This window comes from Phascolarctos cinereus, unplaced genomic scaffold (assembly GCF_003287225.1).
Source record: "Phascolarctos cinereus isolate Bilbo 61053 unplaced genomic scaffold, phaCin_HiC Scaffold_9;HRSCAF=440, whole genome shotgun sequence".
Classification (NCBI taxonomy): Eukaryota; Metazoa; Chordata; class Mammalia; order Diprotodontia; family Phascolarctidae; genus Phascolarctos; species Phascolarctos cinereus.
Window position 1 is genome coordinate 191,582,291 of NW_027556402.1, and position 23,503 is coordinate 191,605,793.

At 38.9% G+C, this 23,503-nt stretch overlaps 1 protein-coding gene and 1 long non-coding RNA gene across 6 annotated transcripts in view; one reads left to right on the plus strand and one right to left on the minus strand.

Moving 5' to 3' along the window:
* Window positions 1–23,503, plus strand: part of SORCS2 (sortilin related VPS10 domain containing receptor 2) — a 1,236,053-nt gene that overhangs the window by 5,723 nt on the left and 1,206,827 nt on the right. The gene's annotated exons all lie outside the window — the stretch shown is intronic.
* LOC110212202 (uncharacterized) overlaps window positions 330–23,503 on the minus strand; it is a 41,700-nt gene continuing 18,526 nt past the window's right edge. The window contains exons 2-3 of the long non-coding RNA XR_002325597.2: window positions 22,761–22,907; window positions 330–8,231 (exon numbers count right to left, since the gene is read on the minus strand). This is a non-coding gene — a long non-coding RNA (uncharacterized LOC110212202). The remainder of the gene's footprint in view (window positions 8,232–22,760; window positions 22,908–23,503) is intronic.

The window sequence follows — 23,503 nt, forward strand, 5'->3', positions numbered from 1 at the left end:
TTCTTGAAACATATAGGAAGCAACAGATAAAATTTTGGCATTTGGGACTAGAAACATGTATACTTCTTTCTGTCTTTGGGGAACAATTTTAGTGTGGAGAGTCACGTGGACTTTTTGTTTTTAATTAAGAAGAACCTACAAATTTAGCTTTCATTAAACAAAAATGGCCATCTTTGTGGCCAGAGCATGCGCATATAAGGGTATTATCAAACTTTTAGAATACATCCAGAGAAGGGTAACCAAGATGATGAGAGCAGTAGAAGCCATTTGATAAAAAGATGGCCTGAAGGTCCTGGGGATGGTTAGTTTGGAAAAGAGAAGATTTGGAGTAGTCATCACATAGCATTTATTAGGTGCCTACCATGTGTTAGGTACTATGCTAAATGTTGGGGATACAAAGATAGGCAAAAATAGTCCGTGTTCTCAAGGAACTCACAGTCCCATGAGGGAGACATCATGCAAACAGCTACATACGTAGAAGATATAGACGGGATATATTTGAGGTAATATCAGAGGGAAAAAACTAAGATAAAGGAGGACTGGGCAAAGCTACTTTTCAAAGGTAGTGATGGTGAAATGTCATTATTATCTTCCAGTACTTGAACTCTCTTATAGGCAGGAGAGTTGACTTGTTCCACTTAATTCTAGAAGGCAGGGTTAGCAGCGGTATGTAGAAGTTTCAGAGAGATAAATTATGGCTTGAAAGAAGAAAATTCCTAAAAATTAGAGCTGTCCAAAAGTAACATGTACTGCCTTAGGGAGTGATGGGCTTCTCATAATTGGAGATTTTTAGGTACAGGCTAGATGACCCCATTTCATCAAGGATTTTGTAAGAAGGCATTGTCTAACGTCTCTTTTCCATCTAGGATTCTGTGATAGTTGACTCCCCTTCACCCTCCAACAAATCTCAGTTTCGCAGAGTTCATTTGAGAGGTGTGATGTCCCACCTCCAGCCAGCACTACCTTTCAGTCTGACACAAGTCCTGGAGGGAAGGGAGGCAGAAGAAATGCCCCTCATTTCTCTCCTAGTGGGACAGTTTTGTTCAGATAGTTGACCTAGGTGTTGTGGTTATGGATGCTATACATATGGATAGCTTAGATGGTTAAATGTGAATTTCTGGTCCAAGCAAAGTGGAAAGGTCCAATATCAACACTTCTGGGTAAGACGGTTCTGCAGAAGAAATACTCTGAATTTTTCTATTGACCTTTTACAACCAGATTTTTAGCAGTGCTTATTTAAATTCATGGATCACCTCTCTTCTACCCCTGGGGATAAAATAATTTGCTAATCCATCCACTTCTGTATTCATCTAGCAAGGACTTATTAAACATAGGCTTTGTAAGCTGATAGAGCCCCCAAAATTCATTGCCCAATCGCTGATCCACTAAGAACCTTCTTCCCATTCAGATAGCAGCAACTGCACCTTCACCAGGATTGTATTCAAAGTCTTTGCATCTTGGTAGGACCTCAAACTCTTTGAGAAACCTTTGAGAAAGCAACTTGGTATAGTGGTGAGATGGGAGAAGAGGAATTGGATGAAGACTCTGCCCTGTCTTGGTTAAATGAATATAATGAATGCCTGAAGGCAGATTATGCATTGGAGAAAGCTCTGAGATTAGCATCAGAGGCCTGGGGTTCAAATGTCAGTTCTGTTGCTACCTGTATGACCACGAGCAGTCAGTAACAAACTTTTATTAAGAGCCTATGAGGTGCCAGACAGTGCCAGGTGCTGAGAATACAGATATGAAAGTGACATAGTCCCTGTGCTCAAATATCTTACATTCTATTAGGGGGAAAGGATACGTTCCTAGGTAAGTAAAAGAAAAATGTCTATAAGAAAATACAAAGTAATTTGAGGAAGGGGCACTAACAAGTAAAGGAATCAGGAAAAGGCCTCTGGAAGGAGGTGGTGGCTAAATGATTCTTGAAGGGAGCCAGGAGTTCCAACAGGTAGAGGTGAGGACAGAGACCCTTTCAGGCACTGGAGATAGCCTATTCAGAGGCATACAAGCAGGAGATAGAATGGTAGGAATGGGGGAGCTGGAGCATAGCATCTGGGAAGGGGAGTGAATGTGCATTCAGCCTGGGAAGATAAACTGGAGCCAGAGCATGAGGGCCTTTAAATGCTAAAGAAGGGGAACTTGTATTTTACATTAAAGGCACTGGGGAGTCACTTGAGGTTCCTGAGTAGGATACTGGTGTGGTCAGAGAATCAAGGATCATAGGCTCATCAATTTAAAGCTACAAGAAACCTCATTATTTTACTGATGAAGAAACTGAGGCCCAAAGAAGTTAAGTGACTTAGGGTCACAAAGAGAGTCAAATTCAGGCTTTCCAGGAATGTCAGTCTGGCAGCTCTGTAGCTGGAGAGGGGAGATATGATTCAGGGACACTGATTGGGAGGCTCTTGAAATAGACTAGATAAGAGGCGGAAGGGCCTAAACTGGGATGGTTGGGGTGTAAGTATAAACAAGGGATGTAAGAGATGTTGAAGAAGTGGAATCAACAAAATTTGGCATTTGGTTGGATGGGGGAGGTTAAGGAGAATGGAGATCTGAGGATAGCTCTGAAGTTGTCAACCTTGTTGACTGGCAGAACAGTGGCCCCCTCGAAAGAAATTGTGTCCTTATGGGAAGAGATGGGTTTAGAAAGAAAGACAATGAATTCTAGTTTGGACAGGTTGAGTTCAAAATGCCTCGGGAACATTTAGGTGCCTTATCCAGTAGGCAGTTGGAGATGTGAAGCTAGAGCTCTGGAGAGATGAGGATTTCAGAGATTTAGCAGTTATCTGTGTGGAGATGATAGGTGAACCTGAGGGAGTTGATGCTACTACCAAGTGAAATAGAAGAGGAGAGGGCCTACAATAGAGTCCTGGGGTACAGCCATGCATGAGAGGAGACTATGGATCATAGCCTTATATTTCACATTTCTAGGGGACAATGAGGATAGACTAGTGGACCTCTAAGATCTTTTTAACATCCAAATTTATGGGCCTATCAAATAATTATGAAGGAAAAGACCCCGAGTGCTTTTCTAAAGGATGTTGATATGTCTATGACACTCATCAGTGATATCTCTTCTGCTTATCCTCAACACCTATATCAGTGACATCTGGTATATGTAGATAAAGAACCAATAAATGAAGAAGTATTTATTAAGGACCTGCCCACAGCACTGAAATGAAAGGAAGTTAGGTGAGCATACATAAATGTAGTGCATTTCATAAAACAATTACACACCTTTTGAAGCCACTTTGAAATTTATAACTATTTAATTTCTAGTTGCATGAAGTTCCCTAAGAGTCATTTAAGGAAGTCATAAATTTACCTCCTTCTTTTTCTTGGTTTAGAATTCTGTTAAGTACTAATATAAAGCTTTCTCTGCTTTAGATCTTTCTGATTCAGGCATCAGGACCATTTTTGTCACAAAGAGTGTGATTGGATATTTTCCTCCTTGATTTTTATTAACAATTTATGTAATGTAGTGTAGAACTACACCAGGGAGTGTAGAGTTAGAAGAACTATGTAAAATGAATGAATAACTTGGAAGATTTCTGTCCCATGTCTGATGGCCCCTGCCAGGATTCTTTCTGTGAGGAGTTTGCTCAACCACAACTGTTAAGCTTGGCACCTCCACATTAGATTTGAGATGGCTTCACCATAACTTAAGCTTCCAGCTCTGATTATGTGCTATGTATGCATAATGGGACAGTGTTGGCTCACCGCAATCTTGGACCGACTCATGCTCCCCATGAACAACCCCAGCTCACCACAATGACATAAGGGGAGAATAATGAATGAACCAAGGCAAGGTGGGATCATAGAGATGCCTCCCAGGCTTAGCTGATCTCTGTGCCTGTCCTCAGGCCACATACATTCTCACCACCACCATTTTGTGTAGGTTGGTTTTATCTGATTTATGAGCCCTATTCCCACTATCTAGCTTCCCCTACATACCCAAGTAGAAGTCTGTATGCCATAAGTCAATAATAATAAAAACAACAACAACTAATAATAGTAGCTGACATTTATATAGCACTTGAAGGTTTGCAAAGCACTTTGTACATGTTAAATCATTTGATCCTCACAACAAACCTGGGAGATAGGTGCTATTATTACCTTCATTTTAGAGATGAAGAAACTGAGACACAGAGAAATTATTTGCCCAAGGTCATATAGCTGGTAAGTATCTGTGGCAGGATTAGAACTCAAGTCTTCCTAACTCCAAATCAGGTCCTCTATCCATTGTGCCGTCTAGCTGTCTCAAGCCATCATTTGATCCAGTTGTTCACTGTGTCTTCCCTTCCCCCTGTTTTGTGAGTGTTGTGGGGGAATTTACCAGAGAACTCTTCCCATATTGCCCATTGCAGGACCTATACCCTCTTCTTCCTCTAGGAAACTGAAAGGCCCTACTCTTCCTACAATACTGATGATCACTTCGTATTTTTTTTCAGCACATAAGAAACTGTGGTGAGCTAGTAAACTCCCTCCTGTTTAGTGGCCAGGTTCCCTTTCTTTTTCTTCAGGCTCTAAAGAATGAATTATGTATAGATTCCACAAATAGCCAACTTCATCTCAGCCTCTCCTCATTCCAGAGCTTCTGGATGGAGGCCTATAGGGGGAATATGAGGCCAGCCTGTGGGGGCCAACATTTTTGCATGTTGATGATCTGGGAAGGCAGGCAGTTTCTACAACCATGATGCCTAGCCAACTCCCTCCCATTATTTCGAGAAAGAAGGAGTCAGGGAGCAAAAAAGTCCTCTGAAACCATGAAAACGAGCCATCTCTTTATTCCCAGGCACATTTTGAATAATGAAAAGCTGCGTTCTGGGTCTGCTTCACATCCTGTATAATGCTGTGGGAATCCCTTGATGGCGTTGCAACCGGATTCGAGCATAGCTAGCTTTGGAGTAATATGTCCTGATAGGGCTCCAGTGAAGCCTTTGGCAAGTGAAGATGTGGAAACATCTGACCACCATTGCCCCACACCAATGTGACGACTGACTAACTGACTGACTTTCTTATAGATTTTAACAAGTGTGAAAGAATTCCCTGACCTGTCTATGGAAGATTGTAAAACGAAGCCTTACACAACCTGTTTTTAGCCTTAACATGAGTTATTGATTAATATACAGTCAACTGTTGGAGGCAGTGGTGATTTTCACCTTATGGTCTAATATTCCATGGTGCTTCAGAGAGTGCAAATTGGGCAAATAATCTCCTTCCCTCTTTAGCTCAGTTTGCATCTTTGGAAGATGAATAGGAACTTTTGCATTTCAGTTTTTGGGGGCTGTCACTAGACAGCCTTAAAAAAGAAATGCCAAACATATCCTGATGTTCTTTGGAGGCCAGAAAGTTTTGTGTTTTTTTTCCCTCTTCTTCACATTTCTCTAACATTTGGTTGACTTTGTTTGCATAGAAAATTGCAATCATTTAATTAGTTTCTTCTCACACTAGCCTTAAGATCTTTAAATAACACCATTCTTCTTCCTTAGTAATTTTCTTGCTGATAATTTCCTGTAATGTTGAACTTGTCTTGACTCTAAGGCAAGCATATCTTTTGCCCAGCAATGTCTTCTGTTGTTCAAAGATAAATGAAGTTCAGATTAGAATAACAAAAAGTTGGGCAGGATGGAGCTTCTTGTGTTCAGATCAATTCTAATTCTGTTTGTGTGTATGTGTGTGTATGTTTGTATTGTATATATTTCTGAAGGATCAGAAACAAGGATAGAACCTTGCAGGTCCAAGGAGACTTTAGCTGGAGTTAGTATTTGTTTGCTCCGATGACTTTATGCCCTTAAGTCTCTGGTCTCAGAGGCTTTTCTCTCAAACAGCCCTGCATCACTGCTTTAAATACAGAATATCTGCTAATAGCAAATGTAGGATCAACCATTCTTTTAGAATTGCTATAGATGGGAGCAAGTGCTTGTCACAGGGGACTGGAGAGGAGTAGGGTGTCTCTAGCACCTGACTTAGAAGTCAGGAAGACCTGGGCCTTGGAAGCCTGCCTTTAGAACTTACTGGTGGTATGTATGATTTAGGTAAGTCATGTAACCTTTCTGAGTCTGAGTGTTATCATCTGTAAAATGGGTATAAAAATAGCAGGGGTTATTGTTGTTACAGGGCCAAATGAGGTAAGGCATTGTGTATTGAGTATTGTGCAAATGTTAAAGAACTGTGTAAATATCAGCTATTAGAACTAGTAGGATTTATGAAATCTTTGTCCACACATTCCACAAAGAAAGATAGAATATGGAGGACTATTGTTAGAAGCAGGGAAGGTAATTGTCAAAATAATTTGTTATCTCCTATTTATAGTTCACACCAAGAAAGGCAGTGTAGTATGGTGATAAGGATGATAGACTTGCAGTCATGAGAGACCTGAGTTCAAATTCTACCTTGACACTAGCTGTGTGACCATACACAAGTCATTTTATTCCTCATCTACATCTAAAATAGGGATAAAACAGCCCCAACACTACAGGATTGATTGATGATCAAATATGCTGATGTATTTAAAGGGATTTTCAAACCTTAAAGCACTATATCCATACCAGCTACCATCATCCCTTGTGTACATTTCATTCTAAGAAAGCAATGTGGTTATAGTGGCCAAAGTTCTAGATCCAAGAGTACAAAAGTCTTGAATATGAGCCCTAAATTATAAGCTTTGTGACCTTAGGCACTCAATAAGCAAGCATTTATTTGGTTTACAGGCACAGTGCTAGGTGCAATGGGTGCAAAGAATGAAACAACTCTCCCCTGAAGGAATTTCTATTCCTATGGCATATCTCAGCCTCTTGGGGCTTCATTTTCCTAATTTGTGAACTGGCAAGAGTAATAACTTTTACTACATGCATGGGACAGTATAACAGAGGGGATGGGGAGCTGGCCTTGTAGCCAGGAATATCCAAGTTCAGGTCCTATCTCTGCCATGTCCTGGCTCTTGGGACCCTAGGAAAATCACCTAATCTCTCATTTGCTCTGAGTAGAGATGCAGAGATGGTGTTAATATACACTGGTAAAAGAATTCTCATCTATGAATTCCCTATTCCAATGAAATAACAGATATGGCACAGTTTCTGTCTGTTTTGGGTAAAAAATAAATGAGATAAAGGGATATGTAACCAGTTTGTGGTGATATAGCTGGAGGAAGCTAGGTGGTTCAGTGGGTAGAACACTGGACCTGGAATAAAGAAGACCTGAGTTCAAAAGTTGCCTGAGACACTTATTAGCTGTGTGATCCTGGGCAAGTTTTACTTAACTTCTGTCTGTCTCAGCTTCCTTATCTATAAAATGGGGATAATGATTGCACCTCCCTCCTGGAGTTATTGTGAAGATCAAATGAAATAATATTTGTAAAGCATTTAGCCCCATTTCTGGCACATAGTAGGAGCTATAAAAATGCTAGCTATTATTACTGTTATTATTATAATAAAATGGGAATTATTATTGTTGTTTTTGGAAAAAAAACCAGATTTTCCTGCTGTGTTCTTCCATAATCATTGATCATTAGTCATTATTAATAAATAAAACTGTGCTGGTGTTTCACAGATTTCTTTGAATTTCAAAAGGCTAATATTTCATCAGGGAATTGAGCTCTGCCAAAGCTTGAATATAGATCTTTTAATGTATCTTCAGCCTACTGAGATTCCCTGAATGGCAACTCTGAGGAAGGGTGGAACAAAATCTGAACACTTAACATTGGGAACTGAAGCATTGAACAGATAGTGTTTGAACTTGCTCTTCTTCTCTGGCCCGGATATGAGCCAGTACAGACTGTCTGCCTTAATATGCCTGCTTAACGAGTCATTCAGCCCTGTGTTCTCCCACATGCTACTCAAGTCTGCTCTGAGGTGAAAAGTTTTTTTTCTTAGTCTTATGGATTAATAGATATGACTGAGCAACAGATGGTTTCTGTCAGCAGGTGTTTAATTGACATTCGTTTGCTTTTGAGTCTTCTCATTTTATGATTGTTTGTACTGTTTGAGTTCCCAAAGAATATAAACCCCAGTGTCCTTGGAATAGAAATATTTATGAGAGTAACAGTGATCATGTATCCAGAATGAGCTTCCTAGCTCATAGGGTCATAGGTGAAGAATGAGAAGGAACCAGGTAAGAGAGGTTAAGTAACTTTTCTAGTATCACATACCTATTAAGTGTCTGAGGCAGGATTTGAACTCAGGTTTTCCTGACTCCAAGCCGAGCATCCTATCCATTTTTCCATCTAACTGTATAGGAGAATGCAAACTTCTGTCAGATAGGGATGGTGTCTTATTCATCTTTATATTCACAATGACTAGTCTTGTATTGAGTTACTTAGGTGCTTAATAAATGTTTGCTAATTAGAGGGGGTGCAGGAACAGGCCACCATAGGATCATGGAACATCTTAGCATCTGTGCTAAGCTCTCTCCTTTTATTGATGAGGAAACTGATGCTTTAGAGTCAGGAAGACCCTAGGTTCAAGTCTCATTTCTGACATAGACTGAGTATATGACCTTGGGCAGTTCACTTAATGTCTCAATGCCCCAGGCAACATTTTAAGACTGTAAGTGGTAGATCAGGTGCAGACCTACATTGATAGAGAGGGTTTCCTCATTAGGAGTTTCCCATACCTATGTGGTCACAGGTCTGGTCCCAATCCCTCCCAACATGATACCAATAAGTCATCATTAATGCATAACAGGGATAAAACTCAAGTGTGATGGGAAGTTAAGGAAAGCTTCCTGGACAAGGTGGCATTGATTGAATTGAGTAGGGTGTCAACAAGAGGAAGGATAGAGAAGGGGAGACATTCTAGGTATAGAGGGTAGCGTAGATATGTATGAAAAATGGCAAATGGTTTCATGGTCTATAACCTAGTATAAATAGGAGGATGAAGATAGTATTGGAAAGGGAGACTACAATTAGTTATGGCCTTGAATGCCAGGCCCTAGGATTGAGCACTAAGGAGCCCTGCAAGCAATATCTTGGGGAGGTTGGGACCATCGACATCAAGATTATGCCACATGTGACTCAGAGGGCAATAATGGTTAGAAACATAGCCTACAACGATCTGTAACTATCAACATTTGAAAGTCAGAAATAGTCTTATTAGTTAGATGCCTAGTCTATAGTAAAAGTGAATGCTATTCATGGTAGAATTTTTTACTAAGCTATAATTTTTTCTTGAAATTAATATTTTGTGTTCCAAATCCTCATACCTTTTACTTACTTTCTCAGTATTTGAGCACTTCTTCCTATTGATTATCTCATCGACTGTTTAAGCAATCCAATTTCCACTCACTGAAGATAAAACACTCAATGTAAACCTTACATTTTTCTTGATTTATTCATATCAATATGGTTTGACCCAACACATCTGATTTTTAATTTGCTACTTTAGTGTGACTGACTGTGAAGTATGTATTTTTTTAATAACTAGTTTAGACTTGAGAGTAATTAAGATGAGTTCAAATTCTGTCTTTGAGACTTAGTAACTGTGACCACAGGCTAGTCAATGTTCTATTCCAGTCTTCTTTTTCTTAAGATGAAGAAATTGAAGTCTAGAGACTTCCTATTTATTTTTAGTTGATTTCATTAAGGATAATTCCCTATCTTGTTAATAACCTGCTTAGAAAAAAATGTCTTATTTTCTTACTTTCCTATCAGTTAGTTAACAAGCATTTATTGAATGACTACCCTGTCTGACTCTGCTAGATGATGAGGATACAAACATAAGAGTGAGACTGTTCTTTCCCTCAAGAAGCTTATAGTCTACTAGTTAGATTCTTTATTACCTTGAAATCTGAATTGATTTTTGCTGTGGAGTAAGTAGATGCCATCAACTTTTGGTTGTGCTTTGGGTTGTTAAGACAGAGTTGATAGAAAGCCTTTCTAACTGGTTTCCAAAAAAATCTTCCTTAGGGATTATTCTTTTTTTTCAAATATATTTTTATTTATTTTGTTAAATACTTCTCAATTATATGTAGAAAATTTTTTGACATTTATTTTAAAATATGAGTCCCAAATTCTTTCCTCTTTCCTTGCCTTACCCCCCTCCTTGAGAAGGCAATTCGATTATACAGGTGAAAACATGCAAAATATATTTCCATATTAGCCACATTGCAAAAGAAAACACAGACAAAATCCACCAAGAAAAATAAGGAAAATTTAAAAAGGTATGCTTTAATCTGCATTCAGAGTTCATCAATTCTTTGTGGAGGTGGATAACATTATTAATCATGGGTCCATTGAAATTGTCTTGAATCATTGTTTTTATCAGAGTAGTTAAGTCTTTACAACTGATCATTCTTACCATGTTGCTGTTACAGTGTTCTGCTCACTTTACTTTGCATCAGTTCATATAAGTCTTCCCAGGTTATTCTGAAAACATCATGCTTGACATTTCTTATAGCACAATGGTGTTCCATCTTAATCATATACCACAACTTGTTCAGCCATTCCCTAGTTGATGGACATCCCCTCGATTTCTAATTCTTTGATATCACAAAAAGAGCTGCTATCAATATTTTTGTACAAATAGATCCTTTCCCCTTTTCTTTTTGTCTTTTTGGGATATAGACCTAAAGTGGTATTTCTGGGTCAAAGAGTACATACAGTCTTCTAGCCCTTTGGACATAGTTCCAAATTGTTCTCCAGATTGGTTGGACCAATTTGCAATTCCATCAACAGTATATTAGTGTCCCAATTTTCCCACATCTGTAGAAGTTATTCTTAAAGAGGATTGATGAAATTAGACTGCTGGCCATTACCTACATGCACTTTAGAAGTAGTATGGCAAAAGTGACAAAGTACTGAACTTGGAGGCAGATTTGGGTTCAAATGTCATCCCAGATACTATATGAGCATCTATTTCTTCATCTGTAAAATGGGAATAATGATAGTGTGGGGTTGTTGTGAGGACTGACCTAAATAATATATGTAAAGTGCTTTGTAAAATTAAAGCACTATAAAAATGTCAGATATTCTGTATCCCAAAGATTAAAAGAAAGGAAAAGGACCTATTTACACAAAAAATATTTATAGCAGCTCTTTTTGTAATGGCAAAGAATGATTACTGATTTCAGAAAAACCTAGAAAGACTTAACACAAACTGATACAAAATGAAATGAACAGAACCAGAAGAACATCGTATACAGTAACAGCAATATTGTATGATGGTCAACTGTGAATAACTTATTCTCAGCAATGCAATGATCCAAGATAATTTCAAAAGACTAATGATGAAAAATGCTATCCATCTCCAGAGAAAGAACCAATGGATTCTGAATGGAAAGCGAAGCATACTATTTTTTACTTTCTTTATTTTTTGTGTTTTTTTTCCCTTTAGGTCTGTGTCGTCTTTTATAATATTACTAATATAGTAATAATGTTTTGCATGATTAAACACCTATAACATATATCAAATTGAAGGAGGGAGAAAATTTAGAACTCAAATTTTAAAAAATTCTTTATGTGTAATTGGGGAAAAATAAAATATAATAAAATAAAAAAACAAGGTAAATACCAGGAAAATGTCAGACATTATTATTATTGTCTTACTTTGCTTGAATATTTCCAAAGCAAGAACTATCAAAAAACCCAGCTTATTCCAGTGCTAGATAGCTCTAATTATTAGGAATACTTTTTCTCATATTAAGTTGACATCTTTCTAATGTCTACCCAGTATTGCTAATTATGTCTCTTCTGAGTCTTCTCTAGGTTAAACACGTCTAATTATTTCAACCAGTCTTTATGAGAGATGGTTTCCAGGTTCTTCACTGTCATGATCATCCTTACCTAGATATAGTCCAGTTTATCAATAACTTTGGTGCCTAGAACTTAACCCAATATTCTGGATGGGAAAGGTCCCAACGTCAAGGTCTATGTCCAGCATGTTTTAGAATAAATAAATGAAAGAGCATTTCTCAAGGACTTACTATGTGTCAGGCATGGTGCTAAGTCCTGGGATCTAACTAAACAATCCCTATCCTCAAAGAACTTACATTCTAATAAAGGAAGACAACACATACATAGGGGTGGTGGCCAGGAATGAGAGCTGATCGATCCATGGGTCAGTCAACAAATTCTTTACAGAAACAATGATATGATGGTAGTATTGATTTGGAACCCAAAGCAAGAGGTGGAATGGGGAAGGACAGGCTGGTGCGCCTTCAGGGCTGATTTTAAGATGGTTAAAGTGGATAAGCAGACACTTACGAAGAGTGCTCTGGAACCTTTTAGATATAGTAGGATAGCTGAGTTTACACTAATCAATTAAGATAGCCTGGCCCCAGAGTAGGAGTTCCAGAGCAGTGTTTATATTGTGTCTCTTCAGTAGAATATAAGTACCTTGAGGACAGGGACTGTTTCAAGCCATGATTCTTTCAGATGACAATATCAAATGTTGACTGGCAAAGTAGAAGCACTCAATCACGGATTACCTAAGATTACTCAGATTTAGGACACCAGGAACTCATCTTTGCATGGAAATTTCTGCCTTTATACCCTTCACTAGACCAATAAACCTAATGATAGGGACAGAAACCTGTCTATGCTAGGGAATAATTAATAGCCTAGGACCTTTCAAAACTTCCTTATATGTATGAAGAAACTGAGGCTTACAGTGGGCAAGAGACCTACACAGAGTTACATAAGGGGCAAAAAAGTTGAGCTTGCGGAAGAGGAATTTGAACTCTAATTTTTCAATGCCAAGTCCATTACTTTTTCTACAACCTTCTATGGCATGGCACACCAGAAATCTATTGACTCCCTCTGGATTTCTAAATCAATAACAGCCCCTTTGAAGAGACATGGTACTTTTAACCTTTAAAAAGCTTTAATGTGATCACTGATTAATCCCTACCTAGATAGTGTATGACTCTTCACCCCCATTCTACAGAGGAGAAGGCTGTCAGAGAGACTCTGAGTTGTCTGTTGATGTCAAAGGCAGAGGCAGAGCAGGCTTACTTCTAACTTATGGCCCCCATTACATACACCAGACTTCCCCTCCCCTCCCACTTCTTACTTAGGGTCTCAGCAAGCCAGATGATGTGGGTCAGTAAGAAACCAGGTTCACAAAGAAGAAAGAAAAAAAAATTCCTTAAATCGAAATAATTAAAAAAAAGTAGCCTCTCTCTCTAGAGACATCTCCAAGTTTTTTAACTTCAAACTCTCAGGGTGTAATTTTTTTTCTCAGCTTTTCTAAAAAGAAAAATCACATCTGGGCTTGGTTTAAATAGTGGAAAACCTTCCTAGAGGCAGGACTGGAGAAAAAGGAAAGATTGGGTAAGTTTGGCTTAGAAATGGAGGTGACTCTCAGCCTTTACCTACAAGCATCATTCTGGATGATACTCTAGTTCTCAGGCAAAGTTACTTCAATATATAGTCCTAGGAAGGAGAAACAGCATCTTTGGTATTTTCTGAGATTAGTAATTTTCCATTATGCTTTCAGGTTGATGTTATAGTGCAGGAAGAATTGACCGTCATAACCTGAGATTGTAAATCATCTCCAAAGCATGAAGAAAAATGTAGGATTCTGTTTCAGCCCTTTCATCCCCAGGAAGATAGCAAATTGGATGGGAATCAGAATTTGTATTCTTGCTTTCAAGAAATTTTAAGTCGTTGCTATTCTCAACTACTCCCACTCCTATCCATCCCCAAACCCCTTTCTCTCCCTCCCTTGATTTCCTGAGCACTGCAGTTTGTTGTAAAAATAGAACTTCATACAACATTCTGTATCTCGAGTCGCCTTTTATTTTAAAGTGCTCCTTTGTACATCTGGTGTTTTACAAGTTCTCTGATGTGAATTACTGCCTGGAATGTTCACCTCCAAGAACAAGTTGGAATTTTGTCCAGTCTCAATGGGAGCTGCAGAACTCAGGGTTCAGGCAGAGTGGTGATACTGAAACCTGAAACCACAGAAATCTTTGGAGTTTGCCTAGCTGCTGAGAGGGGGCATGTGAGGATTCTACCTCCCTCAAGTGCTAACCAGAGAACTTCTCTAGTTAGCATGAGAGGCAGAGTGGTACAAGGGGAAAAAATGATATTTTACATTTATCTAATACTTTTAAGATTTGCAGGATATTTTATGTAGGTTATCATAGCTGATTCTCACAACAACCCTGTGAAATTGTTTCTATAGATACTACTATTCCCATTTTAAAGATGAGGAAACTGAGGCTCAAATGGCTGAGACTTATCCCTAGTTATGTGGCCAACATTAGACAGAGTCAAGACTTAGATCCAGATCTCTCTTGACTCCAGATTCAGTATTTTACTATACACAGTGCTCTTCAATCACAAAAACTGGGTTCAAATCCTAGCTTGGTTTGGCCAAGTCATTTCTTCTTTATTTTTAGCCTTATATTTAAATGAGGTGATGAGACTATTTGACTTTTAAAGTTTCTTCCAGTTCTCTATCCTATGATCCTATAATCTTACTCAGAATTTCTTGTTACCCAAAGAAGTAGCTTTTCCCTCATCATGTTTAAAACTTCCATGTCCTTGTCTTCAGTAAACAGATGAATAAACTGGTTAAAGGAGTAATCCTAGAAATTGGGTCAGCTGTTCCACACCCTTACTGGGCAGGATTGTTTTCCTCTTACTCATTAAATGAACAAAGACAAGACAGGTAGGTGAGGTTCATGTCATGGAAATCATAGATTATCAAAGAAAGACTCTTGGTGTTAAGTTCATCAAGTCCAGCTCCAAGGGTCACAGGGCTTACGTGGCATACTCAGAATCCTTCAGCAGACATAGGGCCAGAACCTAGTTTTCTAGGTATCTAGGATCGTGCCTGAATCAGGAAGAGGCTAAGTATGAGGAATTCAGTTCAATTGGTCAAGTTTTGAGGAAGCATTTACTATATGCAGGAACTAGGTGGAAGTAAGAGGAATTTTAGGACATTGCTTATAACCAGAAGTAGCCTCAGAGCAAAGAAATAATCATAATCATAATAATCTTAATAGTTTATAGAAAACTCACAAAATGCTTTATAAGCCTTATTTTAGTTCACATCAAATGGATAAATCATATCAAAACAGTTGAGTGAGATAACATGTAAAGTGTTTTCCAGACTTTAAAGTGCCATATAAATACTACTACTACTACTACTACTACTACTACTACTACTACTACTACTACTACTACTACTAATTTCCTCATAATCCCCTACAAGAGGATTACATAGACACTATGGTTCTCATTTTTCAGATGAGAAAATTGAAAGATAAAATTTGACTATGTTGCTCCCCTACTCAGAAACCTCCAGGAATCTCCCTCTTGCCTCTAGAATAACTATAACCTTCTCTCTTTGGCTTTTAAAGCCCTTCTTCACTTTATGGCTCCAGCTTACTGTTTCAGGTTTCCTGTACTTTCCTTTGCTTTAGGCACTTTATATTCCATTTAGATTGTCCTAAAAGCTGTTCTCCACACATGATATTCTATTTGTTGTCTCCTGTGCTTTTCTGCAGGTTGGCCCTGCCCCCTGTCCTCCCATGCCTGAAAAGTTCTCTCCTTCCTCACCCCTGCCTCACAAATTCAAAGCTTAGCTCATGTGTTATTTCCTAGCACAAGGAACCCTATGCTCACTTTCCCTTCCCCCCACCCACAACTGTCTGTATCCTCCTTCCCCAGAGGTTACTTTGCCTCCATTTCCTTTTTGGTGAATATTTTGTTTTCACCAAATAGAATATAAACTCCTTGAGGGCAGGAACTGTCTTATTGGTAATATGACGACAACACAGAATAGGCTCTTAATAAATGCTTGCTTGTTGAATAGAATCATCTCTTAGTATTTCATTGGATTTGAAAGACAAACACATAGGGAAGGTAAGATAATAATACAAAATACTGCATAGCCACATGACAAATTATGTGGCACAAATCATATGTGTGCTAGGACACCTTTTCACATGGGAGATGATGGAAGGTAGATCATGGAAGGCTTTATTGAGAAGATGAGCTATGTTAGTTGTTGAGGAATGGCTAAGATTAGAATAGGTGTAGAGGAAGAAGCATAGCATCTAATTTAAAGACTGCAATCTGACAATAGGCAGGTGGGAATGAGCATGGCAGAAGTAGGAGAGGGAATAGGTGGAAGGTTTGGAAGAGTGTGCATGGGGCCATAACTTGACTAGATTGGAATGCCCTTGCAGTGAAAGGTGAGAGGGAGATGGATAGATCCATGTGGGTAGATTGAGATAAAGGAGGACCAGTTCGGATGATAATTCATAGAATCATGGAATTGTAGAATGTCAGAACTGGAATAGATCTTAGAACATATACCATGAGTGCTAGGGGGACTTTGGACCATAGAACAAAGGCCACAGAGTGAGCTGGAAGGAATTTTAGAAAACAGAATGTGAGCTCCTGAAGAGACCTTAGAACTTAGCACCTAGACCATAGAATGTTAACACTGGAAAGAACTTTGTTAGTCACCATGGAGCCCCATCTTCTCATCATATTACAGATAAGGCTAATTGAGTTTTTGACAGGAGAGTGACTTGATCAAGGTCATACTGCTAATGATTAGCTGAGTCAAGACAAAATGCTAACATTTTGAATTTGGAAGAGAGATTAAAAGCCACCTCATCCAATCCCTGCATGAAGCATGATTTCTACCCCCAAATTTGGACTGTTTTAGGGCCACCACCATGTTGTGGAAAGAGCATAGGTCTTAAAATCAAAAGACCTGAGTTTTAATGCTCTCTTTTCTATTTTGGAGCTGAGTGACCTTGAGAGAGACACTTTATCTTTCTGTGCCTCAGGCTCTTAATCTATAAAATGGGGATAATAATACTTGCCCTGTCAAGATTATTATGTCCAAATTGTAAATAAATACATGCAAACTGTTAATGTTATTATCGTGACTACAGGCTTCCTTTTGTCAAGCATGAAGAAAATGGACAAAATGCAAGGAACATATATCCCTTAAACCCAATAATACTTGTTGGCAAGTCTAACTTCAGTGCTTTCATCCTTATGGTGTCTCTTTAAGTGGTCAGAAAGATTATAGAACTGGGAAACTCCTCTGTAAGCAACCGTTGGTTAGATATGAGCCAGTCCAAGAAATATGCAAAACTGAACATGGCTAGAGCTTGATTAAAGAGGTATGAAGATTTATGACTTAATGAAAGATTTGTCCAATACTCTAATCGGACAGAGGAAGCAACCACCTTTATACTATGCTCTCAGAGTTTAAAGGCCTTCTGAACATTTTTTACACTGACGTGATCTTATATTGCCAGTGGATAAAACCCTGGGCTTAGAGTCAGGAAGACCTGAGTTCAGATTCATCCTCAGATATATTAACTATTTAACCATGGGCAAGTCATTTAATCTCTGCCTGCCTCAGTTTCCTAAATTGTAAAATGAATATTATAATAATAACACCCACCTCTCATTTTGAAGAACAGATTAGATAATATTTTAAAGGGCTTATAAGGCATTATGTCTGGCACACAGCAGGTGATCAATAAATGCTTAATTGGGGAATTCCAGTATTATGTATTCATTCCTCTGGATGAAGGCATAATATCTTTCTGTTAAAATACAAATTTTAATATATTGTCAAGAGAGACAGTGTGATGAAGAAGCACTAGATTGGGATTGAGATGTGAGTTTTGGGTCCAGTTATGTATCCAGCTTTCTGTGCTGTCTTGGAGAAGTCATCTTCTTTCCTTAAGGTTCAGTTCTTTTTGTAAAAATGAAGGAAGTTGGACTGGATGATCTATAAAACTAAATGCTGGCCATTCCATGTCTCATGCTGATTCTATAATTACTAGCTACTAACTTCTTAACTCAGATTAATTCTTCAGATTAAGGCAGCCCAAAGAAAGGGAAGATAAAACAGAGTTTTGCTGCTCACCTATAATCTGTTCATTCTGAAAGTATCTATTTCTTCTGCTTTCTTTAGATAGTCTCTGTTCTCTCTTTATCCTTAAAAGCCCTGTGTTATGCTGCATTTCAACCTGTAAGCTGCCTCAAGACCTTGGGGATGTAGGCAGGATATTTAATACATTTTTTTCTTGCCTCTTTGGGCCTATGTTTTCTTATCTACAAAATAAGTGGTTTGGGCTAGAAGATTGCTAAGTAAGGACCTCTCCAGATGTGATATTGTTATTTGTTCTAAGGTTTCTTTTAGCTGTGACATTCAAAGTTTTCTGTTCCAAGTTCTCCCAAGGAGAGGCAGTGTGTATATAATAATAAGATACTATATTTATATGATATGATATTATAACATAAGATTATATTATCTATAATAAGATAGAGGGCTAGTTTTGGAATCGTGAAGATCTGGGTCCAAATCCTGGTTCAGAAGCATACTAGCTGTGGGACTACGGCACAGGCAAGTCACTTAATCTTTGTGTCTTGGGGAACTTCTATTACTCCAAGGTGCAGACAAATTGTGGATCTGTTTCAGTGAGGAGGGGGACTCTACACTGAGAGTTTTCCTTGCTGATCTGCATCTATGGGGGAGTTTCCACATTCTTCACATTATGGCACCACATGGGAATTTCCCTATCCTCCAAGAAAAAGTCACCCTTTTAGGCTTTAACATTCTATGTTAGGAATGGTTTCAAGTCTTCACTTTTATGTCATTTCTGAGTGGGAGAAAAATTCTGGAGAATCAATCAATTAGCCAATCAACAACCCACAAGAATTTATTAAGTACCTACCAGATGCTAGATGCTAGGAATAAAATGGCAGAACCCTTTGCTTGATTTGGTTTGATTGCCCCTTGTAAGGGAGTCACTGGGGAGCTTTTTGATTCTGGTTCTTTCTTTCCTTGTCTCTGTCCCTGGTGTTCAGTTTTGGGCAAACTGTGTTTACAAGAAACTTGGGAGAGGTGATATATGAAAGGTGATATATAAAAATCAATTATATATTTCTTTCTATCCTGCAGAGAAGAAAAGCATTCACACTGTACACTGGATGGTAGCCAGAGAGATGGACTGTGGATGTGGGAATTAAAGACAAATGCACTCAGGAGATTTTCTTTGAGGACCTTCTATTTCTGTGGCAGTGTATTCTGATACTTTGAAAGTGAATGCAAAATGAACTGCTGCTTTGTATAAATCTATCCTGGAGTTAAATGCTATTTGATATAAAAAAAAGTTTCTTAAATGCCAACTTTATATGCTCCGTGTTAGTGGATGTAACCAAGATAAATAAGATATGGTCCAGCAAAGCACTTAGCACAGTGCCTGACCCATAGCTGGTGCTTAAGAAATCCTAATCGACAGACTGGTCCCTGCCCTGGTGAGACTTACAGTCTAGAAGGAGAGATAAGACAAGGGCAGAAATAACCACAATAAAAAAATGGATAATACTGAATTCTAGAGTACAGACTCAGAGACTCATAGCTTTGACATTCTAACACTGTGACTTTTTCAGAGCTATCTGAAAATGGAATGGGTTACCCAAGGAGAAAGTGGATCCCCCATTGACTTAAAGAAATGATTAAATGGTACTTGTTGGGATTATTTAGCTACACATCTGAGTAGGTGACCTCTACTTTGGAGCTGAGTGACCTTGAGAGAGACGCTTTATCTTTCTGTGCCTCAGGCTCCTAATCTATAAAATGGAGATAATAATACTTGCCCTGTCAAGATTATTGTGTCCAAATTGTAAATAAATACATGTTAACGTTATTATTGTGACTGCAGGCTTCCTTTTGTCAAGCATGAAGAAAATGGACAAAATGCAAGGGATATATATCCCTTAAACCCAATTATACTTGTTGGCAAGTCTAACTTCAGTGCTTTCATCCTTATGGTGTCTCTTTAAGTGGTCAGAAAGATTATAGAACTGGGAAACTCCTCTGTAAGCAACCGTTGGTTAGATATGGGCCAGTTCCAAGAAATATGCAAAACTGAACATGGCTAGAGCTTGATTAAAGAGGTAACTATGAAATCTCTCCTAATTTTGAGATTCTGATGAGTAAACTGAAGCCCATAGAGCTTAAATGACATACTCAAAATGTTGTTGGCATAGCAAAATGTTGATTTGGAATCATAAAGACCTAGATTCAAATCCTGCTTATACACTTTCTAGCTAGGTGACCTTGAGCGAGTGGCTTAACAATTTTTGGCCTCTATCCTTCATTTATAACATGAAAGGGCTGAACTAGCTGCCTCCAAGTTTCCTTTCAACTGTAACTCTACAATCCTGTGGCAGATTCATGATTAGAATCCAACTATCTTCCCATGACAACACCCTGGGTCTGGGCAGGCTCTGAAGGTTTTTGAACAGGGAAATGTAATGAACAGAGGTGAGTCACTGCCTCTAGACTCCTGTAGCCAGCACACTGCTGGGGCTGAAGTGATCAAGGAGCAAAGTTAAAAGCGATGAACTTGTAAGCCTGGAAGAGGCCTTAATGAAAACACTGCTGATGCTCCAGTGGCTGGGGAGATGCTTGGCCGCTATTATCAGTCCTCTCTTGCTGTGCGGTCATTTCAGGTGAGAGACTTCATCAGATCTTTAGAATCAGGTGGATATTGCTAGTGAGACCTTGACATGGTTTTAAGCAGATGAGTTATTATAACTCTGAAAGCTTTTCGGGCAAACAACATGCCCACCAGCTGGGTATTACCATAGTCCTTGGGGCTCCTGGTGAGAAGGAGTGGATACAATATACTATGAGCCTCTGTCCCAGAATTAACTTGAAGAGAGATGGGGAGAACTGAGATAATTATGCAGATAGTCTGGATTCCTCTTTTTTTTTTTTCTTGAGCTATACATAATTAAAATACATAAATACATGTTGTTTAGTTGTAACTCCATTTGGGGTTTTCTTGGCAGAGATACTGGAGTGGTTTGTCATTTCCTTTTCCAGTTCATTTTACAGATGAAAAAACTGAGGCAGACAGAGTTAAGTGACTTGCCCAGGGTCACACAGATGGTAAGCATCTGAGGCAGGATCTGAACTTAGGTCTTTCTGACTCCAGGCCCAACTCTATCTACTACATCACCTAGTTGCCCATACATATGCATATATACACTTATTTAACAGATTGAAAACCATGTAACGCAAGGTTCAGTTGAAGGAACTCAGGATGGTTAGTCTGGAGAAGAGAAGACTGGGGTGGGGAAGACGGGAAGATCATGACTGCTGTTTTCAAGTATTTGAAGGATTATCACATGAAAAGGGATTAAAGTTCTCCTGTCTGGCCCAGAAGGTGAAACTAGGAACAATTGTGTGGGAGTTGCAGTGAGGCACATCATAAGATCTGGAGTTGGCAAGAACCCCAGAGGCCATCTATCCCAACTCCCTCCTCCCTCCATTTTACAAATGAGGAAACTGAGTCACAGGAGAGTTAAATGTCTTGCCCAAGGTCACATAGTTATTGCATGTCAAAGATGTGATTAGAATGCAGGTTTTTTTAAACTTCAGAGTTACTATTCTTCCCACTTAACTACAAATAAAAGCATAGAATCTTGAAGTAGTGAAAGCGCTGTATTGTTTAGACATAGATTGATATATTTTATCATGTGGAAATAGGAGAGGCTATCCTTTTAGTAGTGTTTGTATATTTAAACGTGATGTAAGGAAAGATTTCCTGGCCACAAATGCTGTTCAGTGGGCTGCCTTCTGAAATAGAGTGTTTCCCACACTGTCAGCTTTTAAGCAGAAGCTGGTTGGAGCTGCTGCAAAAAAGATTTCTGTGCATACATGTAATGGAGTAAGTGCCTTCGGAGACACCTTCTAAATTTGAGGTTCTATGATTCTATGACAAATCTTTTTATATCAAGGGTCTTTCTGTCTACCTGTCCATAGGGTTCCATAGTGGTTCCATAGCCTAGACTCTCAGAACAGCATTCCAAATGGCATTCCAGTATGAATTCCACCAGAGACAAGGAAAGGAAATTGAGTAACCTATAGGTTGAATTTAAAATACAATCAGACATTTATTCACTATCTCCTGTAAGTAGGGCCTTGTGCAGTGGCTGCAAGGAGTCCCAAGATTAAGGAAGAAAAAAAGCCTGCTTTGTCTGCTCGTAATAAGGAGGTTGAATCAAAAATGGAATAGCTTTAATATCTCTGGTAGCTTTCAAACAGCTGCTGGATGACTACCTTCCAGGGATATTTCTGGAGATTCCTGCTTCAAAAATAGCTTTAATTTTAGAGCTGGTCTATGAGGTCCCTTCAAAGTCCAGAACTTATAGATTTATATGATTATATAAGCTTTTAAGAGTCAAGAAGATTGTAAGATAATTGGACAAGTTTAGTTGGACAAAATGGATTCAAAATACAGGACGATAATGCAAGAAATGTCCCAAGGCAGTACGTGATTAATTGCTAAGTGAGAGACCCAGACAATAAGTGCTATGAGATTTCAGAAGATGGAGTGGTCATAGGTCATAGGATTTAGATGTAGCGGAAACCATAGAGAGATTCTAGTCCAAATGGCTCATTTTAAGAGCAGGCACTTGAGACTTAGAGAGATAACATAACTTGTTCAATGTTTCATACACACATGATAAGTAATGGTGCCTAGATTTAAACTCATATCCTTTGATTCTTGGGCAGTCAAGTTGTTCCATGGTTACAGTGTTGGGCCTGGAGTCAGGAAGACATGAGTTCAAATCTGGCCTCATATACTTACTAGTTGTGTGACCCTGGGCAAGTCACTTAACCCAGTTTGCCTCAGTTTCCTAATCTGTAAAATGAGCTGGAGAAGGAAATGGCAAATCACTTCAATATGTTTGCCAAGAAAACCCCAAATGGGGTCACAAAGAGTATCACGTGACTCAAAAATGACTGACCACTGACCTCAACAATCCTTGACTCTTTCTGCTGCTAAACCATGCTGGTCACTGTGGATCAGAAGACCTGGATTTGAGTCTTGATTTCCCACTTGTTAGCTCTCTGTCTTTGGGCAAGTCCATTTTTTTTTCCTCTGAGCCTCTGCATTTCCTTCTGTAATATGAAGATAATAGTACGCCATTTGTCTTATAGGGTGCTGTGAGAATAAAACAGGTGACATAAGGAAAGCACTTTTTAAGTAAATCCTAGGTACTAAAACAGATCTGAGCTGTTCTCGTTGTTATAATCATGGCACTCTTCCATAGCAGTCTGGGGAAGGCTTTATGGAGGAGGAGGAACTCTAGCTGAGTTTTGAGGAACAGGTAGGCTTTGGAGAGTGAGGAAGTAGAAGAGCAGACCTGGCGAGAATGAGATGAGCAAAGGCAGAGAAGAAGGAAAGCATAGATACCTTTGGGGAAAATCGATGGTGTTTGACTGGAGCAGAGGACTGGTTAAAAAATTACAGAGGCAATACACAAGGATGGTTTGTTCTCCTAATCGGACCAGGGGAACTTGCCTCTCCTGATGATGGGTGTCACCTCCCATCTGTGTTCCATAAAAGGATTCTAATCGCTTGTCCTATCCACCGTCACTCACATAATGGCTTCAGTCGCCAAAAAGAAAATGAGTTTCAGGTGAAAGGCTATTTTTACTGATGCTGAGACCAAACTGTTAATTACCTTGAAATCACATGAGTATTTTAGTCTGCA